This window comes from Xyrauchen texanus, chromosome 16 (genome assembly GCF_025860055.1).
Source record: "Xyrauchen texanus isolate HMW12.3.18 chromosome 16, RBS_HiC_50CHRs, whole genome shotgun sequence".
In the NCBI taxonomy this organism is placed as follows: Eukaryota; Metazoa; Chordata; class Actinopteri; order Cypriniformes; family Catostomidae; genus Xyrauchen; species Xyrauchen texanus.
This window is the reverse complement of record NC_068291.1, coordinates 37,773,952-37,801,710: the sequence shown is the minus strand read 5'-3', so window position 1 is coordinate 37,801,710 and position 27,759 is coordinate 37,773,952. Positions and strand designations below refer to the sequence as shown.

At 38.8% G+C, this 27,759-nt stretch overlaps 1 protein-coding gene across 2 annotated transcripts in view; it reads left to right on the top strand.

Annotated features, from left to right (window-relative positions):
• Nucleotides 1-4,988: 4,988 nt before the first annotated feature.
• Nucleotides 4,989-27,759, top strand: part of lrfn5a (leucine rich repeat and fibronectin type III domain containing 5a) — a 106,489-nt gene continuing 83,718 nt past the window's right edge. For both annotated transcript variants that reach the window (XR_007972178.1, XM_052144923.1), the window contains exon 1: nucleotides 4,989-5,513. The gene's annotated coding sequence lies outside the window, so the exon portion shown is untranslated. The remainder of the gene's footprint in view (nucleotides 5,514-27,759) is intronic.

The window sequence follows — 27,759 nt, the reverse complement described above, 5'->3', positions numbered from 1 at the left end:
ACACACACACACACACAATGCTTCAGTCATGTTGACATTAAATTCCTTCTCAGCCCTTTGGTGATACCCCTGACCTTTGAATCATTTCATGGATAGCAACAGCTTTGTCTCATCAACATAATTTTTTCTTAAAGAAATAGTTCACCCAAAAATGAAAATGATATAGTTATTTATTCACACTGATGCCATTCCAAATCTGTATGCTGTTTGTGAAAAATAAAATTATTCACAGAGCAACAAATCTATGTCCATGTCCATGTTGTGCACTATATTGCAAGGCCTCTGAAGTTGTACAATATTTTTGAGTGATGAGAACAGAAAGAAAATGTATTTGTTATTTACCAATAAGCTCTCATGTCGCAGAAGCTACTAAATACTCTTCTCATTGAAAGTGTTTAGTTTGAATGAGGTTCACCAGGTTTGACAGCAAATAGTTTTTTGTCACGTGACAGTTTAAATAAGCAAAATGGAGGATGAGATTTCTAAATCCTAGTGTAATATAAATGCTTGACAAGCATCCCTTATACACAAACACAGACAACCTCAGCCTCTGTACTTTTTACTTTTTTTACGGCATACAATCAGAGCTAGTTACACTCCATCAGAGTCATTAGCATCCTCTCCCTGCCTTTCTAAAAACAGAATATTGTACTGTGCAGATGCATGGCATGATTACAAGCGATGTAGTCTCAAGAGAGCAAAAACTCACATCAGCAGCAAAAGTGAATGTGTGTCCCTCAGGGTCTACACCAAAGGAGTTTCATTCCCTATGATGATGTGAAGATATAGCACAAAAGATTCCAGGTCAAACATGTGCGAGAAGATGCACATGTGTGTGTGATGTGTAGAGAATAGTGCACATCTGTTTTTGAATAGAGAAATAGAAAGTATTTTAATTAACATATTAGACATTAAAGAAGAGACATGGTTTCAAGGGAAATAACATAATTACAGATTCTTTCCCTTGTACCAAAAGTAGTCTTGCAGACACACAACAATGGGCAAAAATAAAAAAGGGATCTTGTATATCTTGGATGGATGGATGGATGGATGGATGGATGGATGATGGGAGGACGGACGGACGGATGCACAGACAGACAAATAGAAAGATAAATAGATAATAGATGGATAGACAGATGGATGGATGGGTGGACGAATGGATGGATGGATATTAGATAGATAGATGGATTAAGATCCTGCTGAAAGTGGTCACTTCCATCAGGGAATACCGTTGCCATGTGTACGTGGTCTGCAACAATCTTTAGGTGGGTGGTATGTGTCAAAGTAACATCCAAAAGCTAGGACCCAAGTTTTCCCCAGCAGAATTTCCCAGGTCATCACACTGCCTCTGCCGGCATGCCTTCTTCCCATGGTGCATCCTGCTGCCATCTCTTCCCCAGGTAAACGATGCACATGCACCCGGCCATCCACATGATCTACAAGAAAACATGATTCATCAGACCAGACCAGCTTCTTCCATTGCTCCATGGTCCAGTTCTGTAACTCACGTGCCCATTGTAGGTGCTTTCGGCGATGGACAGGGATCAGCATGGGCATTCTGACTGGTCTGCAGCTACGCAGCCCCATACATAGCAAGCTGCGATGCACAGTGTGTTCTGACACCTTTCTGTCATGGCCAGCTTTACGTTTTTCAGCAATTTGTGCTACAGTAGCTCTTCAGTAGCCTTCACTCCCCACGTGCATTAATGAGCCTTGGGTGCCCATGACCCTGTCACTGGTTCACCGGTCGTCCTTCCTTGGACCACTTGTGGTAGGTACTAACCACGGCATACCGGGAACACCCCACAAGACCTGCCATTTGGAGATGCTCTGACCCAGTCGTCTAGCATCACAATTTAGCCCTCGTCAAAGTCACTCAGATCCTTACACTTGCCCATTTTTCCTGCTTCCAACACATGCAATTCAAGAACTGACTGTTCACTTGCTGCCTAATATTTCCCACCCCTTGATAAGTGCCATTGTAACAAGATAATAAATGTTATTCACTTCACATGTGAGTGGTTTTAATGTTGTGGCGGATCTGTGTATATTGAGTGCAGGGAAACGACTTGTCGCTATTTTATGGAGCATCCTGACGACAAAGTGAATGGCAAATTGCCCAGGCAATCAACCAATTGAAAAAATCAAATACCTGTCAAACACTAGTCAGGCATGTACAAATGGTTTTAATGAACACATGGTGACCTTATGCAAAAGAAGTGGGTGTATCATTTACAATTCTTAGACCATTTCATGAGGATGGCACTACGTGCCATTACTTTGAACTATGGTGTCAAAGAAAAGTTCAAACACAACAGCAGACTGTGCTATAGGGGTGAGAGGGGACAAATCTTAATTCCCCTTTGCCACATCAGTTTACTTCAGACTCGAATGGACTTGTCTGGAGAATCTTTATCTTCAGTGCACCTAGCAAAAAAAAAAAAAAAAAAACACATTTATATTGGAGATATGAAACAATATATTGCATTGTAAGTTTTTTTCTAAAAACAATCATTAATTATTATGAATAATGAATATAATATTACATTTATAAATACATGATAAACTTATACATAATATTAAATTATAAAATAAGAAGATATTATATAATTTAATATATTCAAATTATTATTATTATTATTATTAATATTAATATTATTATTATTAGTAGTAGTAGTATTTAAATAAAATAACAGATTTGTATTTTTTATTAATTCATTATTTATCATTATTTTAGTTATTTATTGTATAACAAAGTAGGCTATACAACAATTGTATTATTATTATTAGTAGTAGTAGTAGTACTATTATACAGCTATATGTATGATCTAAGAGATAATTACAAAATACACAGCAATAGACACAAATAAATAGCTTGATCTCGGGAGGCTATGCCGTTGCTGTCCAAGGTGCTTAATCAACACAACTGGAGTGGTGGTGGCGTAGTGGGCTAAAGCACATAACTGTTAATCAGAAGGTCGCTGGTTCGATCCCCAGAGCCACCACCATTGTGTTCTTGAGCAAGGCACTTAACTCCAGGTTGCTCCAGGGGGATTGTCCCTGTAATAAGTGCACTGTAAGTCGCTTTGGATAAAAGTGTCTGCCAAATGCATAAATGTAAATGTAACTAAACAATAAACAACATAAAACCATTGTTTTTATATTGTTCAGTGTTTAGTTGTGTTGTATATATATATATATATATATATATATATATAAAGGGTTGGGGAGTAATGAAATACATGTAATAGGAATACGTATTTAAAATACAAAATAAAAGTAACTGTATTCCACTACAGTTACAATTTAAATAATTGGTATTTAGAATACAGTTACATTCAAAATTATTTAGATTACTGAAAAGATTACTTTTCATTTTATTGTAATTTGTTTAATTTAATATTTAAGTCCTTTCAGATGGAAAATATTTATCCATATAAATGATGCGATCCAAAGTGCATTTAAACAGCGGTGAAACACTTTCTTATGATGTGTTACATTCATACGAGCAGACAGAGAAGTAAGTTTGAAGTAAGTTTTGAGCACAAGAAATATAAATAAACCTTGTGTAAATTGTCAGCTTTACACTAAGCTAAAATTCTATTTCTAGCCATTTTACATGCACGTTAACGGGCACAATCATATTTTTTATCACGAAAATTCATGTTACATTATAATTTTTTTTTCTAGTAAGACCTTTGATATTACGGCAAAAATTATTTTTAATTTGATTTATCTTGTTTTGGAAAAAACACTGCATAAGATATTGAGGTATTCAAATATACCCTGTATATTACATTTTAAATTGGCAAATTTTTCAGTAGTTTATATTATGACACAAAACGCGAGTTGCATCTATATTGACAGCTGAAATGTCAAGCCATATATAACGAGTGACGTTGACGCTTTTATTGGTTTGATCGCACGTTATCGATCTCCTGTCCACAGAACAACACCAAAACGACCGTGGAAGCGATATTACAGCGGCAGCACCTTAAACGGTATTGAAATAAACCTTTATCGCTTAATAAGTTACATTGGTTAATTTACTTACAAGCTCTGAATTCACTGCAAGCAATTATGTAAGTAACACAATAAGAGGACGTTCAGACTGAACGCTCTGAACAGCTAGAAGCAACGTCACTAATAGAATGGAACGCAGATCTCGAGTCTCGTTTTTAAAAGTTGACATTCTAAAAAACGCTGAAAAAAATAATAATGATAAAAAAATAATAATAATTTCAAGTAAATAAATAGACACGTTGCAACGGTTAATGTCGTCCTCTTGCCTTGCACATGTTTACAAAGAAAAACTACTGTGAAGAGACCCTACATTCCAGAACTCAGACCAACGTAACGTTTGTTCTTAATCCTAACCATCTGGTAGGTTATGGTGGACGGGGCTGGCTGAGGTTGGAAATACAGCTATATCGTTGAACTGAGAGTATCTTGACTGTACTGTTCTTTCCCTTTTTCGTCCCGTGGGATGCATCCTTTTTATCGTCTTCGAGCCCTACATCTACAGCACTTCTCACTGAGAGGCGCAGAGTGACACCCGCGAGCGTCAGTTCGAGCCAATCCGTGATCACTTCCTGCGTTTTTCTCCAAACAGTAGGGGAGAGAGAACAGCCGCCACACATATGATCTCAGTTGCTCGCGCAAAACTAGTTTGTTTAAACAACTCGTCCGTTATAATGGCGCGAATGAATTTGAAGAGAGTTCATGAGGAATTTGCTTCATCTACCCAATTTATGGGCATTTAATTAGACTTCATTTTAAGTTTATTACGTTCTGTGCTTGTTATTTCGACATTTCAGAGACATTTCGAGTTCTTAATTCATCTTCAGTCCTATGTGGAGAGCGCACGCGGTTTGAGGAGAAGGTTGAAGTGTGCGTCAATCCTGAGACCTTTTGGATGGAGGGCACGCGCGGAAGACCATCAGTGACTGTGTGGATTAACTCGGTGTGGAGGAGGCAAAGCGGGGGGAAGGACTTGTAAAGGTGGGGCGGGAAGAATCTGGTCTCCCTGCTGAGATCTGATTTGAGTTCTCGGGCGCAACCGGCGTTTAATGCGGACGAAAGCTCGCGCTCGAGCGAGGTGCGTCGACGGGCGGGAGGAGAATGGCACGGGCTTTAGTGCTTCATAGGAGAAAACAAGTACTTGGCTTTCTTAAGAGGCGTCGGGCACATTGCGCAGGAATTTTTTGACTGTCCCTCAAAAATACTAGTTGGCTTTTTTGAAGGGATATCAACCCATTTACCTCTAACGGTAAAGAAAACGGAAACGAAAACCACTGGATTTTAGAAGCTCTGACCGAAGACAAACAGATGGTTTTGGATATGGGCTTTGCGGAGTTGGTTGCCTTCATTTCAAGCACACCTTTGCTTCAAGAGAATTTTGTGTGAACCAATGGAGCACAACGGAACAGCAACATGGGAAAATATTACTAGTGAGAAAATTCGGTTCCTTTGACCCTCAGTGCTTGAAGCAGGACTGGCGTTCCTACTGCGAGGTAAACTTTTTTTTTCTGCCAGAATATTGAATTGCATGTAACAATGAGCTGTCCCTTCTCTTGTTCGGTCAGGATATCGACCTCATTTAGGAATCGGTGCCAAAAGCCTTTTTTCAGTGGGTCCGGACGTCTTCGGCAGACATGGAGCAGTTGGTTGGGTTTGGTTTTTAGGCGTAGGACAAGGTCATTATTAGACTACGTATCTAAAGAACTAGAACATATTTCTTGTTCCCAAAATTGGGAATAGACTACCCAAGAAATGTTGTTTGGTTACGAAGTGCGTGGAAACTGGGGTAAGATAACTATGGGCGTTTGTGTTATACAATGCATTGTATAGAACCTCAACATCAAACATACAGTATATATCCATGATTTGCATTTGGTCTGAGTGGTTGTATAGTACAAATAATGGGATGGATGGGTTTGTGTGTGTTGTGTGTGTATGTGTGTGTGTGTGCGTGGTTGCTGTGCGGTGGAGAGGGTCTTTAACGCAGACACACTTTCACTGTCTCACTGTTGTGTTGTAAGACTAGATGTAAATCAATTCTTCTCTGTGCACCCACATCCGTAATCTGCTCTATTCTAAGTAATGGTGTCATTATGAGTGGCATTCTCTATGTCATGAGAGGCGTTTTCGTAAAGCATCGACTGGCAAAAGCAATGAAGTAATAGTCTTCAACATTGGCAGAGATCCAATCAATGATAGAAGAGGCGTTACCCAGTCATACTTGCAGTTTTATTTATTTTTTTATCATTTTGGGGGGGCAAATGTATATAATTGAGCAGTTGGATCTTTTAGACTAGAATTTTTGAAATGATTGAAAAATTGCTTTCTAAACTCGTAGTCGTTTGTGTGTGAAAAGGAGTTGTCCTCGTCCTCGGTTAATCGTTCAACATATTAAATATGAATTTGTTGTGTGCAGCAATAATATTGTATATAAGAGGTCAAATTAAGAAGCAATCTGCAGTCCAGTGTCTGCAGTGGTCTCTGGATGGCACTAATAGGCTATCTATCTCTGAAAATATTTGTTTTTCGGATGTTTGAAATGTGTGCTGCTCTTTAATCATCCTGATCAACTTTAAATAAGAAGGTTTTAAGAAAGAGATTATCAACAATTAGCACTAGTCTATTTAGACTTTTACATTAGTTGTCATGTACCTGACATTTGCTGTACTGCAATAGGAACAGGTATAATTAAAATGCAAAATAAGTTTGTGTTATTAGCAAGACCAAAACCTTCAAAATATGTCCTAATATGCTGTATTTTGTTCGACCCCCCATTATAAAAGCAGCATTATTCATTTATTCGATATAGCTATGCAATAAATCGGATTTCCTTTATTTTAGTAAGTCAAAATCCCTCAGTTAATGTGACAGGAAACCACTATTTGCATTATCACTTAGTGTGTTGAATTACTATATCATTATACTTTCAAACCTCTAATAAAAATGTGACATAAATGATAATGTTGTATCTAAAATAACTGCTACATTTTTACCAAAAATAGTTTTCCTACAGAATAGATGGGTAACTGAACTGCAGCACCTTTTCTTCTGGCTGGTGGTGCTATAATTCAATATTTGCCGCACAGAGCAGCGTCTCTCAGTATGGGGGTGTGGAAAACTATGGTTTACCATGTTTACAAGCCAATATGTAAGGAAAACGTATCAAAGTTTACATTACAGAATTCATTTTACTCTGTACTTACTGCATAAGTATCCTAATGCTGATCAAGTGCATGGTTTTAATATGTAATTGTTTTGTGGAGCTGCTTGTAAATACATTTTGTTGATATTATAGTGATTAATTATGGAAACATTTCATTTGTGAAACATTCTCTAATGTTATTATTGCATAACATTGAAATGCGCACCAGTGATTCAGCACCACGGACAGCTCCTATAACTCTTGTGCTTTCTCGCCTGTTGGATCTGGTGCCAGGATGCCAGAAAGTCCTTCAGACTTGTTTAATTACTCTTGCTGAGCTTATACCCATGTTATAATGAGATGGAGCCAAGAAGCCAGCAAGAGCGCTATGATTCCCACAGCTTGTGTGATTGTCTGTTTGAATAAGGAATTGGGAAGGGCACAGAAATTATCATTACAGCCCTAAAATGATCACATCCATTCAATTATTTGGCAGTTCGGAGTAAAATTGAGCTCTCCTTAAATTATGCAACTAGTAGGCTGCAATTACAACATAATAGGCCTGGAAGTTTGTATTTGATTTATAAAGGCACTATTTAATATAAGCTGCATGTTTAAGGCATGTGTTATCAATATCCTTTCAGAAAGAAGAAAACAGTGTAGACAGTTGCCTATATGGGTTGTGACTTTGAATTAGTAGGACATTTAATTGTGCTGAGGTAGTGATACCTAATGTGTCTCCGTTTACTCGTATCAGGAGAAGCAGCCATATCATTGGTTCTGTTAAAAATTGTGTATTGTTTGAGCTTTATAGTTGTTTAAATCATCATTTTACAGTCCTTTTAGGGTTTTAGGGTTACAGTATTACGTCATCATCATGGCAACAAAGTTGTAAAATGTAATATAAATGAACACAGAAAATGTTAATAAGCAATTTTTTCACACTAAAATCATGTTAATGAAAAATTGTTTACAACTTGTGGCTATATGTTTGAAACAGTGAGTATTTGATTGGACCAATTCACTTCCATTGTAAATGCAGATTTTTGCTTCTTTTTGTTTTTAAGGAAAGGAGGGACAAGTCGAAAAACATATTTGTGGTAATCAACATTCTGTCGATTGACCTTAACTTGTATAAACCTGGAATATTCATTTAAAATACAACAAAGAGAAACCTTAATGTTATCATGCAGTGAGCAAGCAAGCTATAGTACATTTCGTCATATAGTCAATAATACTGCATCCAATATTCCTTCATCTTCTATGGGCATATTTTATGTCATGGACTGCAAGGACAAAGCAACTCGTTCAGTCAATCATGCATGTTGTTTTCTGTGGGAGATTTGTACTTTGTGTCTGCTCTGACTGATATAGAGTATTTGCAGGTCAGGGTTGCCAGCTTTCTAACCTCTCCCTGATTTCAATCGGCTCATACATATGAATGAAATGCAATAAGCCAGTGACACAATATACATGAATGGTCAAAGGTCAAAGAACGATTAAACATGGAAAATCAGGCCAAAACCAAACCTAAAGCACATGTTCTTCCCCAACTTTAAGAGTTACTGTAGACATATATAACAACTTTCATCCTTAAAAGATTTAATGGAATTATTTTTGCAGAAAATAGACCTCAGATCCCCCAACGTATTCTTTAAATTACCAGTCTGTGTAGGTCCAAATAACCCACAATCCATTCTGCAGTTTCTCTGCAGATGCTGTGAGCCACTACCTCAATCTTCAGGATGGAATTTTTTGAGTTGCAGAGGACTGGCTTTTGGGCAGCTGTTCAGGACAAATTTGGAAATAGAAAGGAATTGAAACAATTCCAGTAACAGCCAGATTTTGAAGCAGCTCAAAATCACAATAGAGCCACTGAGGTCATAAGAATTTCTAAACATTCTCGGTGTCGGTTTTATGAGAGCTGGCATTCGGCTATGTCAAAGTGACAGGAGAAGGTGACGAGGTAAAATGGCAGAGGTTCGAGTGGGAGTCACTTTAGGGGTGTTTGTCTGTGATAATGAGCTGTCACATGATGCACTGTTGCCATGTTTTGATCTGGCAACCCTGCTGCTTTAAGTAAGAAAAAAGTGACAACATGTGAATGAAAATAGATTCTGTGTGCAAAGGCCAATGAGGCTATAATACCATTATGTGTATTTATGTTGGGAGTGGAGGCTTTCTCCTGTGTTCAGTGTAAATGTGTGTTAGATAGGACTCTGCCAGGAGCACTTTTTTTCTTGAACTAGACAATGGTAGATGTGGCCTATTCTCAAGACTGTCGGGGACATGAGAAAATTATTTTGAATTAGAAGCCATCAAGTGTATAAAATAGGGAATAAATCATCAGAAGAAAGAGAAAGTGATAAAAGATGAGTTATCAAAACTAATAGTATTGTAATGGCATTATCAAAACTATTGGTGTGGATTCAACACCATTTTCTTCAGCTCAAATGAGACATATGGACTTCACAAAAGCATGCTGATAGAGTACAGTGAAGGCTGTATAAGGATGTTCAAGAGCACAGGTATTTTTATCATATATTCAAAAAGCATATTTTATATGCAACATCTACATAAGTGAAACTCCATAGGTAAAATAAAATCATGTTTAGCTATTTTCCTTTTAAAAAGCCTATTTTTAGGATAATTAGAGGAATATTCAAGGTTTAATATAAGCTAAGAACAATTGACAGCATTTGTGGCATAATGTTGATGACCTCAAAAATAAATTTGGAATTGTCCCTCCTTTAAAAAAAAAAAGATAATATTTGAGTCACTTACAATGGAAGTGAATAGGGCCAATCTGTAAATGTTAAAATGCTCCCTGTTTCAAAAGTAAGCCACAAAACATAAACAATATTTTATATAAAAAAATTAAAAAAACATGACATAAAACCGCTTACCAACCTTTTCTGTGTAAAGTTATTGCCAATTTTACAACTTTGTCAGCTTGACTACATAAACACTGTAATTCTAAAATATTACAAAATTTACAATTATAGTGCTTAAATAATACACAAGTTTTAACAGAACAATGAATTGCTTTTATAAATTAATATGCTTCACATTTTAATCCCACCAAAAATTAGCCCTATTCAGTTTCATTGTATGTGCCTTACTGTAACCAAGATTTTTTACATTTGTTTAAAGATAATGAGGGACTAGTTTTTTTCTTCTGTTGAACTCTGAATATTTCCTTAGGATTTTTTTAATTGAGACATTATTTTCATGACAACTAAGCACATTTTCCCCTCAAAAATTCTCATTACTGTATTGCGAAAACCTCACTCTCATTCAGTGCTTGAAGTGGAACAATATTAGTGCTGGTACTCTTTATCGTGTTCCTCCATAAGGTGTGGTCACACATACCTTCACACAGTGGAAATACAGTCATCTCAATGTGAATGTGCTTGATGGACTGCCGGTGGTGAAGAATTTGTCATATGAACCTACACTTTGATGTGTAACTGTATATGTGTGCACACATACAAGCATGAATGTTTGTGCACCCAGGGCCATATTAAGGCCATCCTTGTTGTTGATGGCTCTTCCTGTATATCTGTAATCTTATCAGTTCAGATAATATCAGTCCACCTGCTCAGATGCACTTCCTTTTCCAGCACGTGGCACAAATCAAACAAATTTTGCAGTTATTTGTGGCAGAACCCCTGAAAGCTTTTGGTGACTAAAGCTTTCTGATCAAGAGATAAATCAACATCTAAACATGAGTGTGCATTAGCTGTCAACTGCATTAGTATATTACTAGTGGTCGACCGATATATTGTCAAAATGTGATTTTTTTTTTTAATTATCGGCTTCAGTTGAGAAATTTTCCCCTTAGGCCAATTTGTTTTTTGAGGGCGCCAAGAGACAAGAGGCAACTGAGACATGTACACGACCAGTCACGGTTCGTTTTGTTGTTACGCCATGTTGCACCATCGTGTTACTACAATAATAGATGGTTGTGAAACACAGTGTCATTTAAACAAGGCAGATGCATTTTAGCTCATATTAAAGTGCTCATTTTGTCTAATGACAATAAGGCAAATATCAATAAAACTAATATCATATACCGTCTGCAAATATGCACATATCTCATTTAAACAGATGTAATAAACCAACTTCACAAAACTTCAGAAGATCCAGCATCCTGTGGAACGCTTATAAATCTTCCTCTGAAGCATATATTCTATCAGCCTCTCCTCAACAGTTCCCTGTAACTTTTAACTTTCTTTTCTAATGATACTTATATTATATACCATCTGCAAATGTGCAGATTTCTCATATAAAAAGATGTAATTTACGAACCTCATGAAAATCCAGCATTTTCTTCCCATCGAGCGCTTATCTAATATCTTCCTCTGAAGCGCATATTCTATCAGCCAGAATCAAAACTTCAGGATCAGGATCAAAAGTTCCTCTAATAATTCATAAATCACGATGGTCAGTCCATGACAAGTAGGCGATCTAGGCCGTTTAAATGGTCAGGAGTTTGCTGCTTGGGCTGGATCCGCTGGAGTGCTTGAGTGCAACTTCAAAATAAAAGCGCTTCACATGTGCTATAAGCGCTTCACATGTGCTATCTTATTCACTATGCACTGTATGTACAATTGGTTTGATGCAGTCTTTTGTGCGAAAATATGATTACTAATGCGCACATGGCATCCATGGTTGCTGGACTACTGTGTTTACTGTTGTATCCTTCTTCCTAATATATGAACAATTACTTCATGTGCAAATAAATTAAAAACATTTGATGACTAAACAGAAATTAGAAGAAACTGCTATCTACCATTTAAAATACAATATTATTTTAGATTCTTTTTTTTTTGTGTGAAATACAGTTCTAAATAAGAGTTTATTAATTGTATGCACTCTGGATATCGGCATCGGCCATTAAAAGATCACTACATATTACAATTAATTCACTCACCCTAATGTTATACCAACCCCATATGACTATTTTGTGTTTTTTTTTCATTCAACAAAAATGAGATGCTAGTCTTGTCACAGATTGAAGGATAGGACCCAATGCAGGAAGGCACGTATAAGGGCTTTTATTAGAAAAAACAAAATATGAACCAAAACTCTCACGAAGTGGAGGAACAACAAAATAGGGCAAAAACAAACTAAAAGATAAACAAAGACAAGACCGATCGAAGTTCAGGTACTGACTGGAGACAAGACTTGAATACTAGAAACTGACAAACATAAAAAACAATCTAGTACAGGACAGAGCACGAGAGGAGCTTAAATAGAGGAGAAAACAAGGAGATAACTGAGGGCAGGTGAAACAAATAAACGAATAATCAGACAGTTAAAAAGGCAAATGAGAGGGCGGGTTATCGCTGAAGACAAACACAAATGAACAAGGAATAAGAAAACACAAACCCAAGTGCATTCACACAGCACGAGACAAAACACAAGTGCCTGGACTCAGCCACAGAGTGAATAAACCGAACCAACCGAAGTGGCTGAATCCAGACACAATACATAAAACAGACAAGAAACACATACATGTCAGGGCTCTGCCACAAAGGGAGAAAAAAAAACTAAGGGCAGAACCCTGACAAGCCTCTGTCACCATTCACGTTCATTAAATATTTTCTCCATACAATGATGACAGATTTTTTCATTTTTGGGTGAACTATCACTTTAAGCTTCATTATCAGAACAGTATTGCATATCTGGACTGGAATGGTTTATAAGAAAAAAAAACATTCCTTATTTTCTTTCTCTAATCTCTGTTATGGGGCTTTCAACAATGCCAATCACTGTCTAATCTGTTTGCACATATTGATCTCGTATTTACATTGTTAAAATTAATATTAGTGTTATGTGCTGGAAAGGAAGTGCATCTGAGCGGGTGGCCTGATTTTATCTGGACTGATCAGATTACAGATATACAAGAAGAGCAACAACAATGATGGCCTTAATCTGGCCCTGGGTGCACAAAGAATCATGCTTGCATGTGTGCACACATCGACACATCGAAATGTAGGTTTATATGACAAATTAGACTATGCTGCTTAAGTCCTACTACCAGTACTAAGCTGTTTACCTAGCTCTGCATAGGACATAACCAGAGGCATTACTCAGTAGTATCAGTAAGTGTCCTTCTCTCTTCTCCATTACTGTATATTCTCGCCATTAACATTTGATTTAATGTGTAGCAATTTTCTTAGAGTACTATACTGTACTATACTGTAGGTGTTGTATTTATAATGCCCATTGTAAAAGTGAGGGAATTTTCAGTTATTTTTACTCAATACTTTTTACTCAATGATTTTCAATACTTCGCACATTAAAAACCGTTTAACTGTAAACATTTTTGTCTATAATTGCTGTAAAATTTGAAATATTATAAATTTCTTTCTACTTTGTTTCTCAATTCACTGCATAAAACTTAATAATAATTAAAAAAAACTATAAATCTGTGTGATTCATTATTAGCTACTATTACAAACCATTTAAATTATATGCTTTGGCTTGTCATTTATATTAGACAAAAAAGACTGCTTTACACAACTTATCAGTATTTGGTTTCATACAACAAAGAAAAAGCATTACAACATATATTTTAAATACATAAAGATGAGAAAGAATCTGTGGTGGTAGTTAATAATATTTTAATTAAAAAAATGTAAGCGCAGCATAGTTCTAGCGAGAAGACTAGCAGCTGTACATAATCGTACCATTAGCTGGGTAATTCCTAGCCAATCACATGGAAGCCATTGCTTTATAAGTCTGCTCACAATCTATCACATTGCAGTTTCATTGTGGTGACACCACCCCACCACCACGAGTTGAGCCCCGTCCTGCACGGGGGTAGGCTCCTCGCCCCTGCCTCCTATCTCCGGCAGGATATGACGGTTCCAAGTACAACAACTTCTGACCGCCAGACGGGGCTTACGCCAAAGAGAGACATTACTTTTCTGTTTTATATTCATAAAATAAATGTCATCTTAAATTTCACTCAAGTCTGCGAGCCTTCCTGATAGAACATTTACTAGACCATATATTGCATGCCACACTGGCTGATAAATTACCAAAATCACCAACAGTACTAGGCAAGAACCAACCAAATAAAATGGTTATTGGGTGAGAAGGATATCAAAGAGGTATATAAATATACACATAAACAATATTTTGTAATTATGATGCTGTTATTAAGTCATTATAAGCACATTACGTAATGTTGAATATATTCATTTATACTAAAATAAATATACTGTATGCTTCACTTATGTTTCACTATCTGATTATAATAAATAACTTATGTTGAAAACCTTGACATCATCATGGTGAAAATACACAGATCACTCATGTAGGCGGGGTGTGGCTCCTGATCGTGATGAACTCTGAGATACACCAAAGTGTTTTTTGCGCTTGTGTAGATTTAGAGTGGGTTAAGTGCACTGAGCTTTTGCATGTTTTAGACATGGGACAGTCTTGAACACTTACTTCCTGTCGCATGCACGCGCACTCAAGTGGCCAAGACCGCAAGTGTGGGTATTGGGACAGGGCCTATGTATTCCATTTCAAGAGTGTAGTCCATCAATAGACAAAGAACCGGCTGTAGTTTGTTGTCATCTCTCAGTGACATGTAGCAGTGGAGTCTGACACCAAGCAGGAATGGAGCTGGATATGACTGGCTCTGGTAACCTCGGGATATGAACACTTGGATACAAATAGATTAATATTAGCATAGATGCCATTCAATTATATGCTGAGTTATAGATCATAATGGATGTTTCTGGTTCCAGCAGGATAACTAAAGCAGCCTATTTGTGTGTTGATAGTTAAATTAGGTGTATGTCTGGCTAAACAGATGAGTCTTTAGTCTAGCCTTAAACTAACTGAGTGTGTCTGCATCTCAAACAATGTTAGGGATAGATTCCATAATTTAGAAGCCAAATATGAAAAGGATCTACCACCATTTGTGGATTTTTATATTCTTGTAATTACTAACAAGTCAGAATTTTGTGATCATAATGAACTTGATGGAATATAGCATATCAAAAGGTCACTTAAGTACTGTTGAGCTAGACCATTCAAAGCTTTGTATGTAGTTAACAGAATTTTACAATTAATATGAAATTTAACAGGTAGCCAATGTAGCGATGATAAAATTGGGCTAATATGATCATATTTCTCGGTTCTAGTCAGCACTCTGCCAGCTCCATTTTTAACCAATTAAAGTATTTATTGAATTTGCGGGACATCCTCCCAGTAATGCATTACAATAATCTAGTCTTGAGGTCATGAATGCATTAATACATTTTTCGGCATCAGCAACAGAGAGCATGTGTCGTAATTTAGCAATATTTCTCAGGTGGAAGAATTCTGTTCTACAAACACTGGAAATTAGATTTTCAAAGGACAGATTAGTATCAAATATAACACCTAAGTTCTTTGCAGAAGAAAACGACATAAAAGTACAGCCACGAGAGTCAAATAATTTTTTAGCGTTATTTTTAGAGGTTTTTGGTCCAATAATTTGTAACTCTGTTTTGTCAGAATTGAGTAAAAGGACATTTCTGCCCATCCAATTTTTTATTTCATTGAAAATTGTGAATTTCCATTGGGCTTAGAAGAAAAATAAAGTTTGGTATTGTCGGCATAACAGTGGAAACTTATTCCATGATTCCTGATAATATCTCCCAGGGGAAGCAGAGGTCCTGAAACTGATCCCTGTGGCACTCCATTCTTAACTTTTGTTTGATTTGACAATTACTCATTTACACATACAAAGTGGTAGTGGCCTGATACATAGGACCTAAACCATGCTAATGTAAGTCAAATAATGCCAACATAATTCCCCAGCCTATTCAAGAGAATATCGTGATCTATAGTGACAAAGGCAGCACTAAGATCTAAAAGCACAAGAAGAGAAATGCAGCTGTGATCAGATGATAAGAGTAAGTCATTTGTAACTCTGATAATTGCTGTCTCTTTACTGTAATGGGGCCCAAATCCTGAATGAAATTGTTCACATATTCAATTTCTCTGTAGAAATGAACATAGTTGGGGAGACACTAACTTTTCTAGTATTTTCGGCATAAATGGTAGTTTTGAAATCGTTCTGTTATTAGCCAATTCTCTAGGAACAAGCTGTGGCTTCTTAAGAAGCGGTTTGATAACTGCCATTTTAAAGTTTCTTGGGACATGTCCTAAGGATAGTGAGGAGTTAATAATATTAAGAATATATTCTGAGATTACAGGGAATACCTCTTTTAAGAGCTTAGTTATATTAGATCTATCATACATGTTGTGGCTTTTGATTTTTTTTATGACCTATGACCGGCACAGGATTGAAGTAGCACGTGAGCAACATTATGAGACACTGTTTTCTGAGGTGCTGTGACAGTTGATTGCATAGTTCCAATTTTATTTCTGATTATTTCAATTTTATCAGTAAAGAAATTCATGAACTCATTACTATTGTGCTGCGACGGAATATCTAGTTCAGTCGATGCTTTATTCCTTACCAATTTAGACACAGCTCTGAATAAACACCAAGGATTGTTGTTATTTTCTATGAGTTTGCTAAAATATGCAGACATGACAGCTATTAGTGCCTGTCTGTAGCTACAGACACTATCTTTCCATGCACCGCAAAATACCTTTAATTTTGAATTCTTCCACTTGCGCTCCTCTTGGAAGCATGAGTGTGATCATTGTACCATAGTGCAAGGCTTTTTTATTTAATCTTCTTTGATCGAAGGGGGGCAACAACATGAAGAGTGCGAGAGAAGACTGTATTTATATTTTCTGTTATTACATCAAGCTCTTCTAGACTTTTAGGCATATGAGTATGTGAGACATTTCTGGAAGATTATTAGTGAAGCTATCTTTAGTGGTTGAAAGAATAGTTCTAACTGAATGATAGCGTGGTGTAGATTGAGTGACATTAGCTGATCGCAAACAAACAAGAGATGAGGTAATGATCTGAGATGTCATCGCTTTGTGTTAGAATTTCTTTAGTATCAACATCAACTCCATTTGACAGAATTAAATCTATCGAATGATTATGGCGATGAGTTGGTCCTGTCACATTTTGTCAGACTCCAAGAGATCTGAGAATATCAATAAATTCTAATCCCATAGTCATTTTCATTATCTATTTGAATGTTGAATTCACCAACAATTAAAGCTCTATCTACATTAACTACTAGATCAGACTGAAAATGTGCAAATTCACAAAGGAAACCAGAGTAAGGCCTGGGTGATCTATGTACCATAGCAAGGGCAAAAGATGACTTTTTTTGATGATTTTTATTTATATCTGACTTTGTCATATTAAGCATTATTAGCTCAAAAGACTTAAACTTATATCCTGTCCTCTGAGTAACGCCAAAAACCTCCTTGACCCTTCAGATGAGGCTCATGTTTATAACAATAACCTGGGGTAGTAGATTAATTTAAAATAATATATCTGGTTTAAGCCAGGTTTCAGTCAAAAAGAGTGCATCCAAACTATGATCTAATAATTTCATTTACAATTAGTGCTTTGGTAGAAAGAGTTCTAATGTTTAGTAGCCCTACATTCCTATTACGTTTATTTAAATTATTTTAAAGTTTGACCTTAATAAAACAAATTCTAAATGATTTAGTAAGAGTTTTGTGTTTGGTAGATCGGGGAACAGACACAGTCTTTATATGATATCTAGGTGATACAGTCTCTATGTGTTTATGTGACCTATGTGATGTCTCAAGGCAGCTAGTCTGTCAGGTAAAATGCATGCTATCAGTCTCACCTGTCACTCGTTAACTTGAATTTGTCAAACACATTTGAATATCTTAACAGAGATATATGCTGTTCATGGAAAAAGTCATAACAGGAAAAAAATAACAGTTTATCCTGCAATAACGGTGTTGAGACACCTTCACGCAAATGCTTATTAGTGATCTGCGATCACATCTTTGACTTGTCACTGGAGCAGTTTTGGAGTTAAGAGTGGGTATATCTCTCTTGTTTGTAAACGTATCTCAGTTAAATGTGATGTGGAACACTTTTGGAGTTTATGAGTTGACAGTGTCTATTATATATTTATATATATATACTGTAAAAAATGAGGGCCCAACCACAGTGTGGCCATCAAGACTACACGGATCCAGCTTTGCGGCCCCTGATCTGTCCAAAGTTTTGTAGCCCTGTTATAATTTATTCAAAGGATTTTTGTTTGGTGGACAATAAAAACAAATTTGATCTCAGTGATTTCAACTGTGGCATGATTGTTGATGCCAAATGGGCTGGTTAGAGTATTTCTGTAACTGCTGCTCTCCTGGGATTTTTATGCACTACAGTCTCTAGAGTTTACTTAGAATGGTGCAAGAAAAAAAAAAAACATCCATTGAGCAGCAGTTCAGCGGACAGAAACGCCTTGTTGATGAGGGAGGTCAATGGAGAATGGCCAGACTGGTTTGAGCTAACAGAAAGGCTACGATAACTCGGATAACCACTCTGAACAATTGTAATTAGCAGATTAGCATCTTATACAAAGCATGTCTAACCTTGAGGTGGATGGGCTACAACAGCAGAAGACCACGTCAGGCACATTATTAGGACCATAGTGTTCTTAATAAAGTGCTTAGCGAGTGTATATAATACCAGGGCTTCTTTTATACTCTTCAAATGTCTAAACCCTGCATTTGTGCCATAGACCTGTAATTTCACTGTTGTTTTTTTTATTGCATGTATTTGTTATGTGTATACATGCTATAACCCACTTAGAAAGCCATTTTGATTGTCTATGGAAACTCAGGCAAAGCGCAGACCATTTGAGTGACTCTGATGAGCAGATCTGTGGGAGTGCAGCAGAAAATAGGTGATAGGTGGCATGTGATACACTTCCCTAGTGCGCTTTTGTCCACTCACACTCTGGCTTGGCTTGGCTTGCAGTAAGCAGATCTTACTCAAGTAAGCAGATATTGAGTCATAAAAGTACTCTGCAGCAGCCATAAAAGGGGACAACTCCGCCCTACGTGCTTGATATACTCTCTTAAGTGGTAAAGAGCACATTAAAGCTCTTGTAGTGTCCTTTTGTCAGTTTCTAGTAATGGAAATGCTTACTTATCTACAGTCATACACTAGAACTAACTCTATAGAGCAGCTTCGGGGTGTGTCCTATGCCAGGAGATTCTAATTGCACTTCACTTGGCCCACCTGATGAAGATAAATATTCAGTAGGTTACTGCGCATATGAATACCTCCACTGGCCTTTGTCTCCTGCACATATTGACACTAACTGATGGGCTAAAATGGCTATATGCACATCTGTATTCAGGGTGAACATCAGATTATAATGGCTTAATGCAGTCTCTCTCTCTCTCTCTCTCTTTAAAACCATGAGATATAGCAAATAGAAGTATGCCAACAACTGGGCAGAATACAAATGCATCGCCTACCGCTCTCTCATTACCAAATGATTTATCACACACCACAAACTATTCCTGGCATGAGTTTAACAAGGGTGACGGTCCTATTTTTGTGACCTTTGTGGTTCAGTGAATTGTATTTACTTATTATCTGAAAAAAAGAAGACTTTATGGAATTACTGCCTGGCAAATGTATCCTAAATAACAAAGGGATTGCATGAGTATTCCGACTAGCCTAAACAAAGCAACATTTACTTTACCAATGGCTGTAATTTAGGCTAGAGTCTTTATTCAACGATTTATCACAAACCACAAACTATTCCTGGCCAGTGTTAAATGGGGTGACAGTCCTATTTGTGTAACCTGTGTGATTTAGTGAGCTTTATTTACTTTTTTATTGCAAATGAAAAAAAATATATAAATTTTTCTGGATGAACTCCTCACCAAACATATCCTAAATAACACAGAAATGGCAGATAAAACAGAATGATTTAGGCTTATAAGAGAATAGCTAATTTGACATTGGTGATTTTGAAGTATCCCTTGCTAGAGAAAGTGTGTGGATCAGCTCTGCCTAGTTGAGGATCTTGTAATCCCTCTGGGTCAAGATGAAAGGAAGCTCTCAGTTATTTGCTATGTCAAATCAGCTGAATTTTACTGTGAGATAAAACACGTCCCTTGATATTTGGGTGTAATTAACATAAAGCCAAGATGTTTCTGTGAGGTTAAATTTCTTCTATCAAAAGGGAAAATGTGGTTTATTGGTGTTATAATGAAAGGGGACATATAATGGAAAACAGGATTTCCCTTGCTTTAAAAAAAAAAAAAAAAAAAGTTTAAAAGTATAGTTCACCCAAAAATTAAAATCCTGACATTAATCACCCTTATGTCAGTCCAAACCCAAATTATGTATATTTCTTCTCTCCATGAAACACAAAAGGAGACATTATAAAGAAGGTTCATTCAGCTTTTCTCCATACAACTACAGTTCACAGTGCCATACATGTAAAGCCCCAAATAGGACATTAAATACTATAACAGAAGTCCAAATGACTTAAATGTATTAAATTCCAAGTCTTCTAGTGATAACATTTTGGTTAACTTTTATTTATGTAGACATAATCGACAGACACAACCCGAGTCCACCCAGATCATTAATATAAATTTAGCTGCTAAAATGGGTCATTAAAGGGTTAAATAATAAAATGAAATGTTGACAAGGCTCTGTAGGCTCGGAGTGCAGGGAGTAAAATTGTATCATCTAGGCAGATGTGAATTAAAAGACTCTTCAACACACTTAGATTTTAAGGCCTGATTTTCCTCATTAGCACCTTCATAGCTAATGGCAATTGCTTTAACAAAAACTTAGTAATGATTGGTCTGTGCCAAACTTTTGACTATCAGCATAAAGTCTGGTCCATATTGTAGCTTATTTTGAAAAGAACTGTCCAATTAGATTGGAAGGTTCTATTTGAGGGACAAGCGCCCAACCACGGTTTATGTTTTTAAGTTATGTTTAAGAGCAGGTAAATTTGAAATCAGTGATCTCACACAAATATACTGGAAGTAAAATAAATGAATTCAAATATATCCTCAGCAGTGTCCACAAAAGGTTTTACAGCCAACAGAGAAGTCATTAGTTTAAAATGTTTTCTTCTATCTGCCCAGAAGTAATAAGCATCGATTAAAAAAATAAATCTGCAAACATTTACTTGGTACTAAGTGCTTCAAACAAAACTCACTTGGTAACCTTGTTCCTGGTTGATCGATTAAAAACCTGTGTACCCTGACTCCCTGAAATTATAGCTGTGTTCCAAACAGGGAACTATACACTATGCATTTGGCCATCTTGCATATTAGTTTTCAAACTGTAGTGTCGTTTCAAATGGAACGCAAATATTTTTTAGAGATGTCCCGATCGATTGGCCGCCGATCTTAAATCCGTGATCGGCGATCGGCCGATCATGCCTAGATTTAGGGCTGAGCTTTTTTGCAGCATGTAGGCAATCACACATACAGTGCTCCTCTAATGAATGAGTGCTTTCTCAGATCTTGAAGCATGACAGAATGACCTATGGAGGGTGAGTTGTTGGCATTTCTAAGCATTCACGAATTTAAACTTTCAGACATGATGTAATTGAGATAAATATGCCGTTTTGTTTTTAAAAATGTTTAAGAATTACATGTGTATGAATATGAATTTGCCTATTTTCTAGAGTCATTATGGTAGTTATTCAGACTCGTTGCACAGTGAACAGGAAGAGGATATAGAGGCTGCTAACAGGTTTAAAAACAAATTAAACAACAAATAAACATGCAAATACCAGATGCATGACATGAGTTGTGACAATCAGATGTTATGTTTTCAGCGGTTGAGTATTCTAACGAATCACTAACATATCACAAACAGTTACCTCTGCATCTGAGACCATCAGTCCATGCATCTTATAACATTACCGCGGAGACATAGCGCATGTGGAGTCTTCATGTTATTCTCCACGGCATCCACACACAACTCACATCACCAAGAGCGAGAACCACATTATAGCAACCACGAGGAGGTTACCCTATGTGACTCTACCCTCCCTAGCAACCGGGCCAATTTGGTAGCTTAGGAGACCTGGCTAGAGTCAAATAGCATGCCCTGGATTTGATCTTGCGACTCCAGGATTGGTAGTTAGTCTTTATTCACTGAGCCACCCAGGCCCCCGTACACTTGCTTTTGTGATATTGCTTACATATAAAAATATGAATATATAATATATATATAATATAAATAATATACCATTTAATATTATATTATTGTTATTATGAGTATTATTGCGACTATTTGGAATATTGCACTTTTATACAGTATTAATAATATTTTTTGTAATGTCTTCAATTTCCCGCATCCGGTTGAACAGAGCTCTTATTTCAGCTGGGCTTTTATTTTGAAAGACCTTTGAAGTTCTTCCTGTTTGTGAATATATCAAGCTTCCTGTGAATTGCGAGCTGCATCTCCGAGCTGCAGTGGTGAAAACAGTTATTTGAGAGTTCACAGCCAATTTTACACAATACACTGCTCTGCAGCTATGCAGATTGATACTATTAGACACACTGCATAGCAAGATGGCCTGCTTGTGTGTGTGTTTGTGAAGGAGATGACAGAGAAGGACGGAGTCTCTCATTTGTTCTGTGACGCGCATGTGAATGTATATTATTTCATAAAATGTTATCCTTCTGCTGTTTAATGATCACACTTGGCCATATCTGTCACAGCTCCGGTGAGTTTGCTGGATTGTTTTGTTATTTTCTCTCCCTCATGTCTCGCAGACGCGGCTGGCATGTATGATCGGCATTTCCATGGGAACATTGACTGTTCCCAGGGGAATGCTGATCATGCCACTGATAAGCGTAGTTGTTTGGTGTGAAGTAACTAAACTCACTCTTTCTGCCTAGTTGGTCCTGTCTCATGTATCTGTTGCTTGCCTGTGTGTCGTGTGTGTGGTTGCCTTCCAGTTCGCTGCATGTCAACTGGGTTTCCACAGAGGATACGTTGTCTTTGCCTGCGTTTCAGGACCTAGATCGCCCTACCCTGCATGGCGTCGTTCTGCTTCTCACTAAGCTTCAATGGGGGATTCAACAAATCTATTCCTGACTTCCACAATGCACACACTAATTCTACGAACACACTCTTCATGGATTGCCCCGGGCGCCTCCACAGCGCATCTGCTTCTCTGTCATCTCTGCCCACTGCCGCAGCCGGTGCTGGGATCCTCGACATCCACAATGACTGCTCACATTTATTGTAAATAAATCCTTAGAACTGTTCCTTTGTATTTAGGTCTGTTTGTCTCGCTATCGCTCGTTAAAATATTGAAACTTTTTTATTATTATTTTAAAATTATCTTTGATTTTATCTCACAATTCTTACATTACATTTTGCTAATGGCAGCATACTTTAATATGTTACAGAAATTAACAACAAAATTATGTCTTACCATTTTTTTTTTTTGGTATCGCGATATTTCATATCATAAAATCATAAATAAAATCATAAACTAATGATTAACCTGTGCCTTGTAACTGTGAAATAATAAAAACAAGAAATGTGGGGCATCGCAATATTTTCACAGATGAAGCTCTGCATTTGGTCTGCTGTTTATTATGCACAGATCATCCTACAAATCGTCTCGGAACGAGATGTTGCGCTGCTAAGCGCTACGGGGGAACAGCTTTAGCTGTGAGCCGAGCTGAATAAATGTGTGGAACACGTCAATGAACATTGACCGGAATTTATAGCCTCGGCTGATGTAATCATTAGATGCACCTGAGGCCAGGCTATAAATGGATACGTCACAAGGTGTCGTCAGATACTTCTTTTTGAAGAGCAGTCCTGGGACGCCCCAGTGCGGCAAAGCAGCGCAACATCTCGTTCCGCCTTTTTCAGGGAACAAGGGTTACACATGTAACCCGAGACGTTCCCTTTACAAAAGGCTTCACTACGATGTTACGCTGCTAAGCGCTACGGGGAACGCAATACCCACGCCGCCGCACTTGGGGCTGTTCGGACCCCTACGGTCGTGCAGTGTACTCACAAAAACGCGAGAGGTCTCAGACATGAGCTTCAGATGTCGACTCAAGGGCATAAGAGCCCGGAGTAGCATAAACATCTAAACCATTCAATTTTGATGAATGTGAGCGGAGAGGACCAGCCTGCCGCATCACAAACTTGTTCAGGCATGAGCTGAGATGTCGACTCAAGGGCATAAGAGCCCGGAGTAGCAAAGCATCTAACCCATAAAGTTTGATGAATGTGTGCGAAGAGAACCCTGTCGCACCACAAACTTGTCATAAAAACTGATGAATGTGAGCGGAGAGGACCAGCCTGCCGCATCACAAACTTGTTCAGGTATGAGCTGAGATGTCGACTCAAGGGCATGAGCCCGGAGTGCAGAACATCCAAACTAAAAAAGTCCAATGAATGTGTGCGGAGAGGACAACCTGCCGCATCACACACTTGTTTAGGCATGGGCTGAGATGCCGACTCAAGGACATAAGAGCCCGGAGTAGCAAAGCATCTAGCCCATAAAGTTCGATGAATGTGTGCGAAGAGAACCCTATCGCAACACAAACTTGTCATAAAAGCTGATGAATGTGAGCGGAGAGGACAAGCCTGCCGCATCACAAACTTGTTCAGGCATGAGCTGAGATGTCGACTCAAGGGCATAAGAGCCCGGAGTAGCAAAGCATCTAACCCATAAAGTTCGATGAATGTGTGCGAAGAGAACCCTATCGCACCACAAACCTGTCATAAAAACTGATGAATGTGAGCGGAGAGGGCCAGCCTGCCGCATCACAAACTTGTTCAGGTATGAGCTGAGATGTCGACTCAAGGGCATAAGAGCCCGGAGTGCAGAACATCCAAACTAAAAAGGTGCAATGAATGTGTACGGAGGGGACAACCTGCCGCATCACAAACTTGTTTAGGCATGGGCTGAGATGTCGACTCAAGGACATAAGAGTCCGAGTAGCAAAGCATCTAACCCATAAAGTTCGATGAATGTGTGCGAAGAGAACCCTATCGCAACACAAACTTGTCATAAAAACTGATGAATGTGAGCGGAGAGGACCAGCCTGCCGCATCACAAACTTGTCCAGACATGAGCTTGAGATGTGGACTCAAGGGCATAAGAGCCCGGAGTGGCAAAACATCCAAACTATAAAAATCCAATGAATGTGTGCGGAGAGGACAACCTGCCGCATCACAAACTTGCTGCAGAGGGAGACCTCTAGCCAAGGTTTTAGAGGAGGAGAGCCCTCTGGTAGAGTGCGCCCTGAAACCTACTGGTGAAGCTTGACCGCGCACTCGTGAGGCCCGGGCAATAATGAGGATGCCTCTTTGAGGGCACCCCGCCCACCAAGCCGTGGCAAACCGCAGTGGCCACATAGAACCTGGCAGTGGTGAGGCAAGTGCCCGCTGACAGTTCTTTCTACAGAAAATCCAGAACTGAAACAAACTGGCAGTTAGCTGGTTCTGTAATAAGAACTTTAGTAGAAGGAAACGCATGCAGGTGCATTTGCGTTACTACGTTCAGCCCCTCCCAAGGGGAGGGGGGACTGGGTGACTCGGGAGAAGTAGAGGAGACATTGCGCTATCAACAGAGGTGAAGAGGTCCTCTTCTGCCCTGTAAAATCTACCCAGATCAGTTCCAAGTGGAGGGAGCCCTAGCACTTGAAATGGTCTCGATAATCTCAAGAGAAAACCCTGTGAACCTCATTTGGTACCCTTAGGGGCCAGACATGAAAGGTTTCACAATTCGGGCCGGGATGAAATATCGTCCCCTGTGCCTGAGACAGAAGTTCCCTCCTGTCCGGAATCGCCCAAGGCGAGCCGTCGAGGAGAGATATAATTTCTGAGAACCAAATCCTGTTCGGCCAGTGAGGCGCTATCAGTAAGAGGCAAGACCCTTGCTGGCTGAACTCTGGCTAAGACTCCGGGAGCAGAGAAACCGGGGAAAAGCATACCGACACATTCTGGGCCATGTATGCGCCATCGCGTCCAGACCCAGGGGGGCTGGGTGACTCAGAGAGAAGTAGAGGGGACATTGCGCAGTCTCTTGAGAGGCGAAGAGGTCCACTTCTGCTCTGTAAAATCTCTACCAAATTTGTTGTACTACCTGGGGGTGGAGTTTCCACTCGCCCCTCGGTATGTTCTGTCTGGACAGCAAATCTGCTCCCACATTTAGGCGTCCAGGAATGTAAATTGCCCTGAGTGACAGGAGCTTGCCCTGGGCCCAAAGGAGAATCCGACGTGTCAGAAATACAGCTGACAAGAACGTGGGTCTCCTTGATGATTTATGTAAGAGGCTACCGCTGTATTGTCCACCTGCACCAAGACATGGCAGCCTCAGGAGGAGGTATTTCAGGGCCAGAAATACAGCCATCAACCCGAGACAGTGACTGTGACAACCGAGCTGACGACCCTCCTATTCCCTTAAGCTGGACGACCACTTAAGGCCGTTACCCCTTCCGTCAGGGAGGCGTCTGTCGTTAGCAGTCTGCGACAACAAGACGCACCTAGAGTGGGACCCAAGGCAGAAAACCGGGGTCTGAACCACATAGAAAGGGAACGAAGCCTGAGGCACGTAACCCTATTTAGCCCAGGGGTTTTGGCCCTTGGAAGAAATCCCCTGGTTTTGGCCACAACAAAAACGGTCTCATGAGCAGAAGGTCCAGAGGGATCACCGTGGATGCGTTCGGCCTGAGACCTGGAAATCGTTGATACTGATAACAGTGCAACCTAGCCTGACTTTGCTCAGGGTGATCTGAATGGACTCAATCCTAGTGGGAGACAGTTGTGCCCGCATAGTGATTGAACTCCATATGATGCCCCGATAGACAGTGTTCTGAGTGGGAGAGAGGACGCTTTTCTTGGCGTTGAGCCTCAACCCCAGAGAAACAGATGAGCTAAGACGATGTCCCTGTGCTGAACTGCCAGTTCCTGGAACTGCGCTAGGATCAGCCAGTCGTGTACGTAATTCAGAATGCAGATGCCCCGGAGTCGCAAGGAGCCAGCGCTACATCATGCATTGTGAATGTGCGGGTAAAAAGGGCTAGGCTGAGTGAAAGAACCTGACCCTGGAAGACTTCGCCCCTGGAAGTGAACCTCAGGAACTTTCCATGTTGTGGCAGAACTTCTAAATGAAGTATAGAAGTGCGTCATAAGATCGATGGTGACCAGCCAAACGAGTTGTAGGGCTTGAGACACGACCGTCTTGACAGGCATCAACTTGGACTTGAACACCCACGGGTAGTTCAAGCTTAAGATCTAAGCCAGACGCCACCCCTCACCCTCCATGGGAAACGGGAAGTATTTAGTGTAATAACCTAATCTCTCTCTGGAAGGGGAACACATACCATGGCCCCTTTAATCAGGAGATTGAGAGTTTTTTTTTTACAAAAAAGAAATCCGGTTACTGGTAGTGAGAACACACCGTTGAAACACGGAAAAGCGGCGAGAGAATTAAATCCTGACGCCCTTATAAGACCCACAGAAAAGGATATATCCGGCAGAAGTTTCCACGCTGCCAGGATCTCTGAGATGGGTATTATATTTTAACACTTCCTGTTGAGGGGTTGTCGGGTGTTTCAGCGTCCTGAATAAAATGCAGGAACAGCGAAAACACCCAATTTTTTTTTTAAATATATATATATATATATATATATAT